Below are 15,112 nucleotides of genomic sequence, written 5' to 3' on the forward strand. Positions count from 1 at the left end.
AGAGTACAGATGGATTCAGAGTGTCCTTTCCAACTTTTGTGCAACATTTTCCTTTGATAGGGTGGAGTTGTCTTCACAATCTGGGTTAAATAAAAAGGAGTGACGTCAGTGTTAAACAGCTTTCCTTCTTGGAGAACAATGGTTGTGTTCCATATTTCTAATTATTTTGGTTTCAAGATCGCAATTTAGTGTGAAACATAAAAGCCAGCTGGATAAGCTTTATTATTTCCCTCATGGGATCAATAAAGTATCTACAGCAGTGGTTCTCAAACTTTTTGGACCAAGTACCATCCCTAATCCAACCAAAGCATCCAAGTACCACCTACAAGTCATCATCTCATAGGAACCCCAGAAATTCTCAATGACCAACATGAGTGTACGTGCACATACTCACACATACATATAATAAATATTTTAATAATGAACTTTATTTGATATAGCGCCTTTAAAGGTGGCTTCTCAAAGTATTTTACAGAAAAAAAACATTAACAACAACTAATAAAAAAGCACCATTTCAGTGAGAGGGGTGAGCCTATTTAGTTGAGCAAAGGAGATGTGAATTAATTTTTCGAGCCTTGATACAATTCACAACAGAGTCTAACAGATATTAAATCGTCAGGCATTTTCTTGACGGCAAAGGTCTCGCGGTGGATGTTGTAATGCGTACATTAATTTCTGGAGCAACCTCTCTAATTCGTGCAACTGCACCGTTATGTCGGCTTGTCATTGCTCTAGCACTGTCTGTACAAACTCAGACGCATTTTATCAAGTCGAGGCCATTCTCTTCGAAAAATTCATTCAGAAGCTGAAATATGTGCTCTCCTGTAGTTCCTGTTGGTAGCGGTTTACAGAACAGAAAGTCTTCATGGGACATACCCTCAAACTCGTATCTAACGTAAACGAGCAAATTGGCCAAATCGACTACAGACTCATCTAATTGCAGTGAAAAACATCTGCTCATCTTAACGCGGTCTATCAGTGTACTTTTGATATAATCCTTCATTTCAATAATTCTTTGAATGACTGTGTCTTTCAGGGGGAGGGGGGCAGCAGGTCGAGCTGTTTAGCAGCTTTTTCTCCACACATAATACGTGTCAGCTCTTTTGCCAACGGTAAATAAGGTTCTTCAAAAATAGTGTAGCTTACCTGCTTTAGCAATCCGCAAGCTTGCATTTTTCCGCGTTTCTGTTTTTATTTCCGTATTTATTTAAAGTTTTTATTTCATGCGCATGGGAGCGAAACACAGAGACGCTTGGTGTATTTTTCTCAAATTCGAACAGTTCTTAAATATTTTTCTGTTATCACGCTTTCGTGTGCTCACAAGATTGCCTGCGTTCGTAGCACGTATTTCTATGCATTCCTGTGTTTACAATGTTGGCATTGTTCCAAAATCACGCACATTCTCCTTTCTCCCTATTTGCTGGAGATACAATAGCTTTTTTTAAATACAATTGGTCACTTGCATCCGTAGCACGCATTCCTATAGAGTGGTATAGAATTACAGAGTATCTCTTGTGTCCACTGAAGTATTAGCATGCACTGTATCGTAGTACGTAGGCTGCGTATTCGACACGTATTAAAATACAAAATATGAAAACCCATCCCGATTTTTCAGTGCACACTACACAGTTCCAGGGTCATTTGGCATACCACCTGGTGGCACTCCACGTACCACTGCCGGTACGCGTACCACAGTTTGAGAACCACTGATCTACAGTATCTATAAATCTCTTACACGTCATTTACAATGGCTTTTCAACTAATAGCCCGTGCAGGGATCAAACCCTAGCTATTGGTACAGTACGAGTTGCATAAGGCTCTGTAACGCGCAGATGAGAAACTAACCTCTACTTCTTCATTATATACACAGTGAGCTATATATGCGAGCTTACTGCCTCCTACGGGCTCTGTATTTGATTGCGGTACAAGACCGGCCGTGGAGATAAAGTGAGACGGGTGTGTACATTAAAAGGCTCATAGTGTCCCTGGGAGGGCTCAAACCACAACCTTTTTGGTTAACAACCGAACCACAAAGACTCATGTACAGCTTAACACTTCTCGGTCTCAGTGAAAGTGATACACTCCGTAAAATTTCCAGAGATTCATTTATTTTTAAAGGAAAATCACCAACAGCGGCCGAGATCTACTGGAGTTTTTTCATTCTATACTGCGATTTCTGAAGGGTACTCTGTGAAAATACGAGTTTTGACGAGAAGGGATGGACATATAAGGTCAAAAGGCTTGGGGAATTGAACTTTAAGGTGAAGACTGCGGGTTCAGTAGCAGCAGAACCTGATCAGTATCAGTTGACTCCGATATACTTTGAAAATGAACTTGGGGATTTAGAGTCAGACGTGCTACCGTTGCACCATGGGGTACTTAAGTTAAAAAAATAGGGGAAAAAAATTAGTGTTCCTGGATCTGTAATTGAGAACAACACCTGCACAAGAGCTGCGCAGGAAGAATAAAATGTGGTCTGGGATGAAGAGACTCTCTTCGGAAGAGCGTCGCTCTTCACAGGAGATTTTTTTGTGTGAAGTCGATTTGTCTCCTTTGGGAAATTCAAAGGTGCTGATAGCCATGGCGCAAAGGTAGCATATCTGACTCCAGATCAGTAGGCTGCATGTTCAAATCACATTGAGGTCTGCTTTTCGTTTTTCAGGTTCTGCTCGTCCTAAACACGGAATTCACACCATGTAGTTGAGTTCTATCTGTACACCACACAGATAATCTAAACAAAATAGAGCCCTACTGGACATACAGTTAGGATCTCACACAGCGAATACCCTTGAACACAAGAGAGAAGGCACAGTTCACATCTGCGAAACATCACATCCGTCTTTAGAGACAGCTACATCAGAGAATGGAATCCCGGAAGTTTCAAATAACTTCTTTTAATACAGGTTCAAGCAAACCTGAAAGTTAGGGAGTTTCCGGACACTTTTGTTTTATTAAAAAGTGTCTGAAGCCTGAAAATGTAATTTGAAAAAAAAACCCGCTATTGGACATTAGCAGGTACTTTTTGTAACGATTTGCTATTTCATGCTGGAAAACAAAGGAAACAGACCCAATGTTTGCTTTTAGGTGCGGTTCATTACATAATAGACATCTATTACTGAGGAGCTTGAATAAAATTTACACGAGCCAGGTAGAAGTCGAACCTACAATCTTATGATTCAAAATCAGATGCGTTATTTATTAAACTGTTGGTATTTCACATAACCGGAATTCCCCCCTAGTGTGCTCAGCGTCGCTACTAGTAATATACCGCCCCGTCTAAAATTTCAAAGTGAGAAACGTGTGTTTTCCGATTTTTTATGATTTTTAAAATATTATTTCTTTAAATCAGACAAAGGGTTTATGTTTCGCACTGGAATTCCGATTGATTGAGAATTCAAAGAAAGACTGTTTTCTTCCACAACACCGTATAATTAACACATCCACCAGACTCTCCAACTTCTCCAGACCTTGCTGGGTGAGCATTTACTCCGATAAACTAGGTTACGTATCATGTTAAATCACCTCTTCTCAACACAACATTTCCTGGTGTACGTTTTCTCTATGAAACAAATACATTTTTCCCTTGCACGATTTCTCGTTTTTTATCAAAGCGTACAGAAATAAAAAAGAAGAAGAAATAGTGTTGCAAAAGAACTCTGTCGCCCTTGGGAGATGTCAAACGCATTGGACATGAAAAATGCCAGATAAAAGCCAGTTCTCTTCGTTTCTCAGTGTCGGGGCTGCTACTGTATGTAAAAGAGGCAATTTGCTCTGAGAGCAGCTTCAGCGCTTTCTGAACACAGATGTCTCAGAGCGGTGTGTCCAAGTGGGTGTAAAAGGTGATGGTGGTCCTGTCACTGTAGCCTAGTTGGTTAAAGTGCCTCTTTATTGAACAAAAGAACCGCGGTTCAAATCCCAGCCGTGTATTTCTTCTTATCTTGTAGTACAGAACGTACCATTTTGGGCACTCACAAAGGGCTTGATTTCGTTAAATGCATGTGTTCATTTCCCTTCTGGAAAACTTGTTTTTAATGAAATTCACACAGCTTGCGAAACATGAAATTCAGTTCTTGGTTATCAGTGCAGAAGAAATATTACCGGCTGGCAAAATAAACGGTAAGAGATTTTTTTTTTTGAGCTGAGGAAAGACTCTGTGGAACAATCGGTTATCGCGTTTGGCTATTAACTGAAAGGTTGGTGGTTCAAGTCCCCCCAGGGACGGCTTTCTTCTGCGATGTAAACATTGTTTTACATACTGTAGGTCGATTGGATTTCTCAGCTAAACCATAGCCATTTTAATATTTGTAGGAAATGCGACTGTTCAACACGTGTCAAAAATGTCCAATAATGCCCAACATCGCAACTCCCCAGAAAACCATATTTACCCAAGAAAAATGATCGTCGAATCGTCATTTATACTCCCGTCACATCCTCTGCTGAAATATTTTAAAAATACAATGCGGATTTGTTTGAGAACTTGACAAGCATTGTTTTGTTAGCACTGTGCAGTTGGATTTTGATATTTTGACATTTATCTTAATTTTAAACTGTAAATACTGTACAATCTATTGTAATTGTGTTGTAATATCAAAATATGTTAGCTGAGGATGCAAAGGGGTGAAAGGGAAAGGTCAGAGGGTACAGTAACAACAAGGTTAGGACTGGTGGAGGTGGTAGGGGTGTTGATGGTTTTTCTCTGTAGAGGATGATTGAGTTTTTTATCCTTCTCTGAAGTGAGAAACTGAAAGAGTGTAGTTGAGAGATCTGATGAGGTTAGTTATAAAAGGAAGTTGATGTGGAGCTGCCGTAAGAATCCCTTAAGGTCTTTGATGTTGTCATCAAAGATAAACTGCAGTAAGCAAAGATAAAAAGAAAATTATCTTTGCATACTGCCCTGTCTTTCTAACACCTGAAGAAGGCTCCACGGCCAACACGTCGTGTTTCCTTTCTTCTCTTTTCAGCATGGAATAACCCTTTACTTGTTCCTTTGCAGCCTACGCATGCTGACGCAGCTACTCACCTGATATTTAACATTCCTATAATCACAACTATGAATGTCCACTGTGGGTATTTATTCCATGAGTATTTATTCTGTCATTGAAGCATATTTTATGTCATACCGAAGTGTCATAATCACTGAATTTATTTTTTCATTTAGAAAGTAAGAAAATGATACATCACTATGAATTGCATTTAGCCTGTTCTGATCTAGATTTTCTATATACTTTAACATGCCATGTTCACAATGTCACAACTCAGAAATGCAACAGTGAAGTGTTGTAATTACCAATGTACATAGTGTTGGAACATTGAGATGTTTTGGTAATGAGGAAGGAGGGACATGCCATGTTCACAGGGTCATATTTAAAAAAATGGCACAGTAAAATTTCCTAAAGTTCAGGATTTTGATAGTCTGTTCCATTGTCTCTCACACCTCAGTGTCAGAATTTTTAGATGTTTTTATAACCAGGGGATAGGTTTATAGCAAGAAGCAGAAAGTGCCATCACCAGTTGCTCATCCTCAGTTAACCATATATTCTCATATGCCATGTTCTAAATGTCCCATTTATTTTAAAAAGTTCTTGTAAAATGCAAGATTTTAAGACTTTTTATGATCAGAAGGTAAGGTTGTGGTAAATATGCAGAAAGTGCCTGTGAACTTATGTTTTACCTTTGTCTTATTTACTTATTGTGTTTGTGTTATTGTGAGTTTTGAAAATTGGTTTACAATTTTCTGAAATGTGTTTCACACAAAAATTCTATTCGGATAGTCACTACTTACATATTCCCCTTTACTGAGGATAAATACAGTAATCCATCCCGATTAGTACTTTTAAAAATTACTGTAAAGAGCCATCTACAGGTGAAAGGCGGCATAACATCACAGCAGCAGCATTTAAGGCAGAAGAAGCTGGCGAATAAGAAGCCAGATTCAGCCTCGTTAATGCAATACCATTGGGTGAGGTGGAAAAATATTTCTTGCTCTGAATCCTAACATTTTTATAGGAGGTGTTCTAGTACTTCTTGCCTCAGATAAAACTACCAATACACTTATTTCTACTACATCAATAGCAGCAGTGTATCGGTACTGAGTCCTAAATGTATGTCCTGTCATCATATAAAATGTCAAAAGTTTCGACTGCATTCAACTGATCAAATTTCTCTTCGATGACAGTTATAATGTTATCCAAAATACATCCGAAACAAATTTGCACTGTTTTTTTTTATCCAGAAGAGCATCATCATGAGACTCAAAACATACCTGTTTTTTTTTCTTTCCAGGAGGAAGGATTGTTCAGATGCAAACATTGGTCCAAAATCAATGTACTCTCCTATCGCTGTTGCTTCTTTAAATCCTTCATTTGAACGTCAATATTGAGGGATGATATCTTACACATTTTGGTTTTCTTTTAAAGCAAATTATATTAAAATATGAGCCTCAGTTATAGTTGTCTTGGAAGTTTCGGAAGGTATAATAGACCCCCTTGTGCCATCAGCTAAAATATGATAAAATACAACAAAATGTATTTACATAGAACAGCATTTGTGGTTACATGTATATTAAAATTAAGATAAATATACAAAAGTATTAAAATACAAACGTACAGTCCTAACATCATCATGCTGTCCAACTGTCTTTTTTGCTTGTCAAGTTCTCCAACAAATCTGTGTCGTAATTTTAAATATTCTAACTAAGGATGCATCGAGAGCATAAATGAATTCTTCTGCCAGCCGTTCGAAGATCAAAGTCCTTGGCTGAATATGATGTCCTTGAATGTTGGTCATTATTGGCAATTCCCAGTGATATTGACTTATGTACTTAATTGTTTAACAAAAACATTCACATTTCCTGCAAATATCAAGTGGGTTAAGGTTTTGCTAAGAAATCCGAATAAGTAGAGATGAGATTTACATTGCAATAATGAGAAGTGCATTTCTGGGTAGGCTCAAACCACTAACCTTTCAATTAACAGAGACTCACGTGTGTCCCTTTTCTCCATTTGCAAGCTTCTGATTAAAAAAAAGAAAATAATGCTTCTTTCTTACCAGCCTGCAATATACAAGGCAAGATTTGTATTTCATCTTTCGCAAGCTGTATGAATTTCATGAAAAGCAAGTTGTTCTAGAAAGAAAATGAAAACTTGCATTAAACAAAATCAAGCTATACATAATCATCCATAGTGATACATTTTGTAAGACAAGACAGGAAGAAAAGCACTGTTGGGATTTGAACTCAGCATCTCCTGAGGAAAGCATATTAACCAAATCAGCCAAAGTGCCATCAGTGTATCAACACCATGTCTGACTCAGTGATTGCAGCTGACTGTCACTGGAGGACAGTTCATCGTGAACAAGTCAGTCTGCATAATGAGGGGGAAGAGACTGACTTCTGTGATGCAGTATCGACAGATACTAACCTTCTGTCCAACTGTTCTCTGCTGCATTCTGGATTAGCAGGTAAATATTGGTTTCCATGCATGTGTAGGGGTTTTGTGTATTTACTGGGACAATTATTAATTGTAGCAGTAAGTCACAAAATGATTCTTTGATGGCTATTAGAAAACCGACCTTGCGGGTTAACTCATTAACGCACACACACTGATACTAATACACTTATTAATACATAAAATGTGCATATAAACATAACAGATCTTAAGAGTGTGGGTTAGCAGAATACAAAAGGTATATATTAAATCACTAAGAGTTCCAAACCAAGAGGGACATACATTCAGTATACCATTCATTTAGACTGTTTCGTAAATGAGCTGGGATTACAACTTCTACACTAGATACTCAAAAGCAAGTACATCACTCATAGGTATTAGATTGATATCAATTGTGGTTGAGGTAACAATGGAATTCTCAAGCTGTAATGCAGAATGTTGAATACTCATCCGATCTGTGTGGATTCAGATCTCCCGCGGACACAAAGAAGCAGTGGCAGGCTGTTGCTGTGTGCAATCGGCGCTCTCTGGCTTGATGCCAGGCAGTGGCCGGTGCGGCTGGCGAGAAGGAGAGGAGGGAGAGATTCCTGCTGCGATGCGCTGCTAATGCTCTTTGAAGACTGGCTAGTTAGTGTTGGCTGAAACTAGCAGAGCTTGTGCACATGGAAAGTGACTGCAGGTCCAAGCAAGTCACACTCTTTAGATGGGAAGAAGACCAGTTCGTTCCCGATGTAGCGCTAGTCCTGAATCCTGAGATTCAGCTGTCGACAGTTCCAACCGTAGTTCACTCGTTGATCAGGCGAGCTTTGGCGGTGGAGTACCGGTGGTTCACGAGGCTGTCAGCTGGGCTAACCTTGGGCAGATCTTTTTGTTATGCACGGGCAACCTCAGTTCTCGACTCTTAGAACAAAGTTAAGTCCTGGCACTCGGACGCACTGGCCGTCACGTGATTGTCCGAGCTGAGTCTGAGAACATCCTGGAGGGACACCTTCTGGGCATTGTGCTGCCTGTTTTATCTGGAGGAACTACGGCAGTACAGTGGCTTAAAGTTCCGCGGGCATTCGAGACACACGTGGGGTTACCCTGCCCTTCCAGTTCCTGATTGGCTGATTGAGGTAGAGGATGAGTATCAATGACCTCTGACCTTGTAAACCTTGGGATGAGACTCTCCCATGGAATCTCCCAGACAGTAAGGCGCCAGAGATGACCACTTATTAGGGTGGCTGGTGAATCTCAGCCTTGGGAGGTGTTCCTTATCAGGAAACTCTATCAGCTAGAAAAACACCTTAAATGTGAACCAGATGGAATGGCCTCTCTGTATCCAGCTGCACTGAGATGAGGGAGAGAGGGACTAGCAAGGGAGCAGCAAACTTAATTCCTGTATTTTAAATACGCCTTGCCACTACAGAACTGCCCTTAGAAGAAAAACATCTTCTATGATAGTGGTACAGTCCATCACACCCCTCCTATAGCCTTTCAAAGAGAAAAAAAACTGACAACAAAGTATGTCTATGTGTGGTAATCAACCAGGTCTTACAAACATTCTTAAACCCTTCCACCTCCTTTCATTGCAAATGATTTGTACATGTTAGAAGGTTAATTTTGGCTTCTGATATTATGGTGGATTAAGAGTCCTGGAATCTTTGTAGAAGGACAAAAGACGGAAAGAAAGAGCAGTGTAATCATGGCCAAGAGAAGGCAAATGTTGGACTATCTGCTTGGAGTGAATGGAGCAAAACGTAGGCAACTCCTTGAGCAGAACCTGCTTCATCCTTCAGACTGGGGTTTCTGAAGATCTGTACATTTGAACTTTCAAAGTGACTAAAGTAAAGGAGTTTTCCCTTTTTACCACATAATTCCCATAGATCAACACTAACAGAGAGCCTAATTCCAGCCAGGATTCAATCACTGTCTCTCAGGCATCCCAGCAGTGGATTTCATGACTTCAGAAAGCCATCTTCACCAGTGGAGAACTCAATGCTCTGAGGTTTACTGGCAGAGTCTCACACTGGGTAATGTTAGATGTTGATAAATAATGTCCTATGGAATTCTACTATTGATAAATTCTACTATGGAACTGTGATGTGTCCTGAAAAAAATCTTCTATGATAGTGCTACAGTCCAGCACAGTCTTTAAAATAGAAAAAAAAAACGGACAGCAACAAAGTAAGTCTGTGGTGTAATCAACTAGGTCTTGCAAATATACTTAACCTCTTCCAGCTACCAACATTACAAATGCTGTTTACACATTAGATGGTTATTTTTGGCTTCTGATATTATGATGGATAAAGAGCCCTGGAATCTTTGTAGAAGGACAAAAGATGGAAAGAAAGGGCAGTGTAACCATGGCCAAGAGAAGGGAAATGTTGGAGAGATCTTTTTTCATTCACTTTTTATCATTGTTTTTCCAGCCCAACAAAGATCAACATATATGAGCAGGCGTCCTGTGTCAAATCCAATCTGCATTCCTTCCAAGCATACAGGAATGTCAGTGAATTAAATATTGACATATGAAAATACACAAAAATATGCAATCACACATATGCAGTTTGAGCAAATATAAGACAATAACCAAGTACCACAAACTACCAGGCATCTAGTATCATTAGCAGTTCAATGATACTAGAGGTGGGGAGCTGCGTCACCATGTGTAGGCTGCAAAGGAACAAGTAATAGGTCTATTCCATGCTTAAAAGAAAAGAAAAAAAACACAACATTTCAGCCGTGGAGCCCTCATACCTGAAGAAGGCTCCACGGCTGAAACGTTGTGTTTTCTTTCTTCTCTTTTCATCTAGTGTCATTAGCCTTTTAACAGTTCCTGTCAAAATAAAATAGAAATGGATAACATTCTAGAGAGAGTTTGAAATACCAAGGTACAATTTAAAACATATCTCTTCCACTACAACCACAATATTTTGGAGAGATCGTTGAACCTCACTGTTCTGACATGTCCGTTGGCCTCCGTCCTGCTTCAGCAATGAATGTGGCGGGGCACATTCTGAGGGAGATGAGGTCAATCAGGTGGCAGGAAAACCAAGCTAAGCTTTTTTTTGAGATCCTGAAAACGAAAGAAGGGCCATGTATATGTGTGCAGCTGGATATGTAATTGCAGGTGGCGTAGCAAATTCTGCTGAAGCCCCACTGCCTGGTGTGGACGGTAGCTGTGCATGTTGCAGCATGTGAGATCAAGGGGGCATGTCATGTGTTTCAGCACTTCACTCCATTCAGTAGCACATGATTCCCTGAGTTCTTTGGATGACCTGTGGACCGATCTTTCACGATGAAGAATTCCTTAAGAAGAATAGATCTCGGCCCACCATCCCAATGCCTCCGTCTCAAAACAGCAACCTCCAACTGCCCTTAGTCTGCAAGGCAGTCCTTTCAAATGCGATGACAACGCCGGGACCTTCGTTGCCTATTGTACGAGCTGAACTTTTGTGCTCATCAATTCAATGCTCTTTCCATCAACTCATCTTGTCTTTTGACGCTTCGTGTTTTGCGCTCCTTTGACTATCGGCATATCGGGTGCTTACGGAGTGTGGAACATTGTTTTCAAGTGATCGCTGTTCTGTCATGTTGACGCCGATGAATCTTTCTTTGGCAACATTGGCAGGCTGACAGCAGTGCGAGCGAAAGTAATGGCAAATTTCTTGACTTATTTCTGAATGTGAATGTTCTTTAGAAAAGGGATGCGGCGTTGCTTCTCGCCCGTGTAAAGGTCACGCATTCCAGACGTGGTTATGAGCGAACAGTTGCCGCAAGTGTTTGAAAAGAGCAAGAGAGGAAGCAGCCCTGCCCCGTGTGAGGATCAAACTCAGGCCCTTCAGATGACGAGACTGACGCACTACCAATTACGCCAACAAGCCCAGCTGCAGTACACACACCGGAAAGTTTGCCTCACATGGATTTCAGTCGCCCGTTCCCTAATCTTTAGACGCCCTCTGCTGAATGTTGCATTTGCCTTTTGATCTCACCGATACATTTTTGGTCTGTTTCTGTTGCGAGTCCGTCTTTCAGATCTCACCTAGCACAAGTCTCTGTGGCTGAAGTGGCCTCTCTGCTTCAGCATCGTGCCCTCACTCAGCCATTAAAAATGTCACTCGGACTTCTGACATGCTGACATGAAATGTCAAGAGAGAGGGGAGGAGTGACGCTTAAGCCAGAGAGAAGATGAAAAGGGGGCGTGGCTGCGAAACGCTTGACAGCTGCACGATGCTCTCCATGTAAGGCGGGACCACAGGCTAAAAGACACCTTTCGGCACATCAAGCTCTAAGCACACACCTGGAGGATGCGGGAATTGATCCTGCTATCTCCCACATGCAAAGCAAGCGCTGTACCATACAAGCCAACCCCCCTTGCTGGGACTTATGCCTCGGCGTCACCTAGTGCCGCTTGTTCCCCTCTTACCGGGCACAGTTCACTGCCCTTCGTCTGCAAGGCAGTCGTGTAATTGCAGCTTTCTTGACTTATTGATGAAGGTCTGACTGGACGAGCGAATGGCGCCTCTCCCCATCCTCAAGCTCGCTGACAGATTGAAATGGAAAGTGCTGCTGTGGCTCGTTGGTCTAGTGGTATGATTCTCGCTTAGGGTGCGAGAGGTCCCGGGTTTAACTCCCGGACGAGCCCTCGTGTGCTCTTTTCCTCCTCTTCCACAAGACTGGGAACTGATATCCACATCACTTCGCAGCGTCTGCTTATGGCAAACGATGGAATGTGACTAATGACTGAACGAGCCAGGTGAATTCTCATCACGTGGCACAATGAGAGCGTGCAGTCAGCTGTCCAAGGCGGCAACCTCATTGCTCGTTCAAAAGAACACGTACTGAAAACTCATCACCACTGTGTCGTAGATGAGCACCGCGATCGCTTGTTGTCATGCGTCCTTACTTGGGAAATGCAGAAGCAAAAACTGCCCTCTCTCAGCCACCGAAACGTGTGCGGCTCGCCTTGCGCTCTCTGCGCCTCACATATTTGTCGAGCTGTCTGCTCTTCTTTCTGTTGAAGTAATCAAGTTACGGGGCGTCCTGCAGCCTATGATGTTCTCACTGAGAGCTTTCAAGATTTGAAGGAAAACTACGAGCTTGATGGCTCAAGTCGAACGAATGTGATTGTTAAGCAATCGATGATCAAAAGCACGTCTTCTAACAATTCGTGAGAGTATTATCAGCACTGTTTTCACTCGGATATACTTTTCACTTGCTAAGCTGACAAATTGGACGAGAAAATGCCGGAGACGCACTCAGTGCAGACTGAGGTTGGGAAGGAGGTGTGGCCCTTCAACGCTTGACAACTGAAGGACATTCTCTCCGCAATGGAGGAGCACCTGTCAGAAGTCGCAGAAGCTAAACAAGAGCACCGGGCTTCCGGAGATCCAAACTCAGACCTGGAGGATGCGGGCATCGATCCCGCTACCTCTTGCATGCTAAGCGAGCGCTCTACCATTTGAGCTAATCCCCCTTGCTTCATGCGTCTCGGCATCATGTCTTACCGCCTCTGCCCCTCTTACCGGGCACCGCCCACTGCCCTTGGTCTGCAAGGCAGTCCTTTCAAGTGCGATGACGACGCTGAGACCTTCGTTGCCTATTGTACGAGCTGAACTTTTGTGCTCATCAATTCAACGCTCTTTCCATCAACTCATCTTGTCTTTTGACGCTTCGTGTTTTGCGCTCCTTTGACTATTGGCATATCGGGTGACTGCAAACACTGAAGTTCTTGCTTACGGAGTGTGGAACATTGCTTTCAAGTGATCGCTGTTCTGTCATGTTGACGCCGAGTGAATCTTTCTTTGGCAACATGGGCAGGCTGACAGCAGTGCGAGCGAAAGTAATGGCAAATTTCTTGACTTATTTCTGAATGTGAATGTTCTTTAGAAAAGGGATGCGGCGTTGCTTCTCGCCCGTGTAAAGGTCACGCATTCCAGACGTGGTTATGAGCGAACAGTTGCCGCAAGTGTTTGAAAAGAGCAAGAGAGGAAGCAGCCCTGCCCCGTGTGAGGATCAAACTCAGGCCCTTCAGATGACGAGACTGACGCACTACCAATTACGCCAACAAGCCCAGCTGCAGTACACACACCAGAAAGTTTGCCTCACATGGATGTCAGTCGCCCGTTCCCTAATCTTTAGACGCCCTCTGCTGAATGTTGCATTTGCCTTTTGATCTCACCGATACATTTTTGGTCTGTTTCTGTTGCGAGTCCGTCTTTCAGATCTCACCTAGCACAAGTCTCTGTGGCTGAAGTGGCCTCTCTGCTTCAGCATCGTGCCCTCACTCAGCCATTAAAAATGTCACTCGGACTTCTGACATGCTGACATGAAATGTCAAGAGAGAGGGGAGGAGTGACGCTTAAGCCAGAGAGAAGATGAAAAGGGGGCGTGGCTGCGAAACGCTTGACAGCTGCACAATGCTCTCCATGTAAGGCGGGACCACAGGCTAAAGGACACCTTTCGGCACATCAAGCTCTAAGCACACACCTGGAGGATGCGGGAATTGATCCTGCTATCTCCCACATGCAAAGCAAGCGCTGTACCATACAAGCCAACCCCCCCCGCTGGGACTTATGCCTCGGCGTCACCTAGTGCCGCTTGTTCCCCTCTTACCGGGCACAGTTCACTGCCCTTCGTCTGCAAGGCAGTCGTGTAATTGCAGCTTTCTTGACTTATTGATGAAGGTCTGACTGGACGAGCGAATGGCGCCTCTCCCCATCCTCAAGCTCGCTGACAGATTGAAATGGAAAGTGCTGCTGTGGCTCGTTGGTCTAGTGGTATGATTCTCGCTTAGGATGCGAGAGGTCCCGGGTTCAACTCCCGGACGAGCCCTCGTGTGCTCTTTTCCTCCTCTTCCACAAGACTGGGAACTGATATCCACATCACTTCGCAGCGTCTGCTTATGGCAAACGATGGAATGTGACTAATGACTGAACGAGCCAGGTGAATTCTCATCACGTGGCACAATGAGAGCGTGCAGTCAGCTGTCCAAGGCGGCAACCTCATTGCTCGTTCAAAAGAACACGTACTGAAAACTCATCACCACTGTGTCGTAGATGAGCTTGTTGTCATGCGTCCTTACTTGGGAAATGCAGAAGCAAAAACTGCCCTCTCTCAGCCACCGAAACGTGTGCGGCTCGCCTTGCGCTCTCTGCGCCTCACATATTTGTCGAGCTGTCTGCTCTTCTTTCTGTTGAAGTAATCAAGTTACGGGGCGTCCTGCAGCCTATGATGTTCTCACTGAGAGCTTTCAAGATTTGAAGGAAAACTACGAGCTTGATGGCTCAAGTCGAACGAATGTGATTGTTAAGCAATCGATGATCAAAAGCACGTCTTCTAACAATTCGTGAGAGTATTATCAGCACTGTTTTCACTCGGATATACTTTTCACTTGCTAAGCTGACAAATTGGACGAGAAAATGCCGGAGACGCACTCAGTGCAGACTGAGGTTGGGAAGGAGGTGTGGCCCTTCAACGCTTGACAACTGAAGGACATTCTCTCCGCAATGGAGGAGCACCTGTCAGAAGTTGCAGAGGCTAAACGAGAGCACCGGGCATGCTAAGCGAGCGCTCTACCATTTGAGCTAATCCCCCTCGCTTCATGCGTCTCGGCATCATGGCTTACTTACTTAGATACTTTATTGATCCCGTGAGGGAAATTGCAGTGCAACAGCAGCTTAACA

At 42.8% G+C, this 15,112-nt stretch overlaps 2 non-coding genes across 2 annotated transcripts; both read left to right on the plus strand.

The window, feature by feature from the left end:
- Positions 1-12,000: 12,000 nt before the first annotated feature.
- On the plus strand, positions 12,001-12,072 carry trnap-agg (transfer RNA proline (anticodon AGG)). Its single transcript has one exon. It is a non-coding gene; the product is annotated as a tRNA-Pro (tRNA).
- Positions 12,073-14,189: 2,117 nt separating this feature from the next.
- Positions 14,190-14,261, plus strand: trnap-agg (transfer RNA proline (anticodon AGG)). The gene has a single exon. It is a non-coding gene; the product is annotated as a tRNA-Pro (tRNA).
- Positions 14,262-15,112: the final 851 nt, after the last annotated feature.

The sequence above is a fragment of the Lepisosteus oculatus genome, chromosome 14 (assembly GCF_040954835.1).
Source record: "Lepisosteus oculatus isolate fLepOcu1 chromosome 14, fLepOcu1.hap2, whole genome shotgun sequence".
In the NCBI taxonomy this organism is placed as follows: domain Eukaryota; kingdom Metazoa; phylum Chordata; class Actinopteri; order Semionotiformes; family Lepisosteidae; genus Lepisosteus; species Lepisosteus oculatus.